The sequence below is a fragment of the Panulirus ornatus genome, unplaced genomic scaffold (assembly GCF_036320965.1).
Source record: "Panulirus ornatus isolate Po-2019 unplaced genomic scaffold, ASM3632096v1 CTG_2829_pilon, whole genome shotgun sequence".
Lineage (NCBI taxonomy): Eukaryota > Metazoa > Arthropoda > Malacostraca > Decapoda > Palinuridae > Panulirus > Panulirus ornatus.
This window is the reverse complement of record NW_027264399.1, coordinates 1-2,820: the sequence shown is the minus strand read 5'-3', so window position 1 is coordinate 2,820 and position 2,820 is coordinate 1. Positions and strand designations below refer to the sequence as shown.

The following is a 2,820-nucleotide window of genomic DNA, read 5'->3' as shown; positions in this document are numbered from 1 at the left end:
AATAATGGCATCTGAAGGGAAAGAGACAAATTAAAAGTTTCCTTAAAAGACCGTTTAGTGGTGCCAAAGTCCAATACAGTTGCATGATGTCTTCCAAAAATAAAAAGAGAAATTAACTGTTAAGTTTAAATCCCCTTTGGAGCCGCCAAAGGCAATTACAGGGGCATAGAGGCATCAAAAGGGAAAGAAACATTTGGAAAGCTTACTTTAATGCCACTTTGGGGATGCCAAAGGGCAAGAGAATTGCGGTGAGGCATCCAAAAATTTAGAGGAAAATTGAAGGATTAATCTAAATCCCCTTTGGCGTCTTCAAAGGCCTTTACAGGGGAATAATGGCATCTAAAGGGAAAGAGACAAATTAAAAGTTTCCTTAAAAGACCGTTTAGTGGTGCCAAAGTCCAATACAGTTGCATGATGTCTTCCAAAAATAAAAAGAGAAATTAACTGTTAAGTTTAAATCCCCTTTGGAGCCGCCAAAGGCAATTACAGGGGCATAGAGGCATCAAAAGGGAAAGAAACATTTGGAAAGCTTACTTTAATGCCACTTTGGGGATGCCAAAGGGCAAGAGAATTGCGGTGAGGCATCCAAAAATTTAGAGGAAAATTGAAGGATTAATCTAAATCCCCTTTGGCGTCTTCAAAGGCCTTTACAGGGGAATACTGGCATCTGAAGGGAAAGAGACAAATTAAAAGTTTACTTAAAAGACCGTTTAGGGGTGCCAAAGTCCAATACAGTTACATGATGTCTTCCAAAAATAAAAAGACAAATTAACGGTTTACTTTAAATCCCCTTTGGAGCCGCCAAAGGCAATTACAGGGGCATAGAGGCATCAAAAGGGAAAGAAACATTTGGAAAGCTTACTTTAATGCCACTTTGGGGATGCAAAGGGCAAGAGAATTGCGGTGAGGCATCCAAAAATTTAGAGGAAAATTGAAGGATTAATCTAAATCCCCTTTGGCGTCTTCAAAGGCCTTTACAGGGGAATAATGGCATCTAAAGGGAAAGAGACAAATTAAAAGTTTCCTTAAAAGACCGTTTAGTGGTGCCAAAGTCCAATACAGTTGCATGATGCCTTCCAAAAATAAAAAGAGAAATTAACTGTTAAGTTTAAATCCCCTTTGGAGCCGCCAAAGGCAATTACAGGGGCATAGAGGCATCAAAAGGGAAAGAAACATTTGGAAAGCTTACTTTAATGCCACTTTGGGGATGCCAAAGGGCAAGAGAATTGCGGTGAGGCATCCAAAAATTTAGAGGAAAATTGAAGGATTAATCTAAATCCCCTTTGGCGTCTTCAAAGGCCTTTACAGGGGAATAATGGCATCTAAAGGGAAAGAGACAAATTAAAAGTTTCCTTAAAAGACCGTTTAGTGGTGCCAAAGTCCAATACAGTTAAATGATGTCTTCCAAAAATAAAAAGAGAAATTAACTGTTAAGTTTAAATCCCCTTTGGAGCCGCCAAAGGCAATTACAGGGGAATAGAGGCATCAAAAGGGAAAGAAACATTTGGAAAGCTTACTTTAATGCCACTTTGGGGATGACAAAGGGCAAGAGAATTGCGGTGAGGCATCCAAAAATTTAGAGGAAAATTGAAGGATTAATCTAAATCCCCTTTGGCGTCTTCAAAGGCCTTTACAGGGGAATAATGGCATCTAAAGGGAAAGAGACAAATTAAAAGTTTCCTTAAAAGACCGTTTAGTGGTGCCAAAGTCCAATACAGTTAAATGATGTCTTCCAAAAATAAAAAGAGAAATTAACTGTTAAGTTTAAATCCCCTTTGGAGCCGCCAAAGGCAATCACAGGGGCATAGAGGCATCAAAAGGGAAAGAAACATTTGGAAAGCTTACCTTAATGCCACTTTGGGGATGACAAAGGGCAAGAGAATTGCGGTGAGGCATCCAAAATTTTAGAGGAAAATTGAAGGATTAATCTAAATCCCCTTTGGCGTCTTCAAAAGCCTTTAGAGCGGAATACTGGAATCTGAAGGGAAAGAGACAATTCAAAAGTTTACTTATAAGACCGTTTAGGGGTGCCAAGGTCCAATACAGTTGCATGGTGGCATCCAAAAATAAAACAACAAATTAACGGTTTACTTTAGATCCCCTTTGGAGCCGCCAAAGGTAATTAGAGTGGCATAGAGGCATCAAAAGGGAAAGAAACATTTGGAAAGCTTACTTTAATGCCACTTTGGGGATGCCAAGGAGCAAGAGAATTGCGGTGAGGCATCCAAAAATTTAGAGGAAAATTGAAGGATTAATCTAAATCCCCTTTGGCGTCTTCAAAGGCCTTTACAGGGGAATACTGGCATCTGAAGGGAAAGAGACAATTTAAAAGTTTACTTAAAAGACCGTTTAGGGGTGCCAAAGTCCAATACAGTTACATGATGTTATCTAAAAATAAATAGACAAATTAACGGTTTACTTTAAATCCCCTTTGGAGCCGCCAAAGGCAATTACAGGAGCATAGAGGCATCAAAAGGGAGAGAAACATTTGGAAAGCTTAATTTAATGCCATTTTGGGGAAGCTAAAGGGCAAGAGAATTGCGGTGAGGCATCCAAAAATTTAGAGGAAAATTGAAGGATTAATCTAAATCCCCTTTGGCGTCTTCAAAGGCCTTTACAGGGGAATAATGGCATCTAAAGGGAAAGAGACAAATTAAAAGTTTCCTTAAAAGACCGTTTAGTGGTGCCAAAGTCCAATACAGTTGCATGATGTCTTCCAAAAATAAAAAGAGAAATTAACTGTTAAGTTTAAATCCCCCCCCCCTTTTTTTGGAAGCTTACTTTAATGCCACTTGGGGATGCAAGGGAAAGAGAATTGCG

General features: G+C 39.1%; 1 long non-coding RNA gene across 1 annotated transcript; it reads right to left on the bottom strand.

Annotated features, from left to right (window-relative positions):
* Positions 1–238: 238 nt before the first annotated feature.
* On the bottom strand, positions 239–2,203 carry LOC139748447 (uncharacterized). Its single transcript, XR_011712678.1, has 3 exons — positions 1,846–2,203; positions 1,518–1,650; positions 239–667 (listed from the first exon to the last, which is right to left on the bottom strand). It is a non-coding gene; the product is annotated as an uncharacterized lncRNA (long non-coding RNA).
* Between the last annotated feature and the right edge of the window lie 617 nt (positions 2,204–2,820).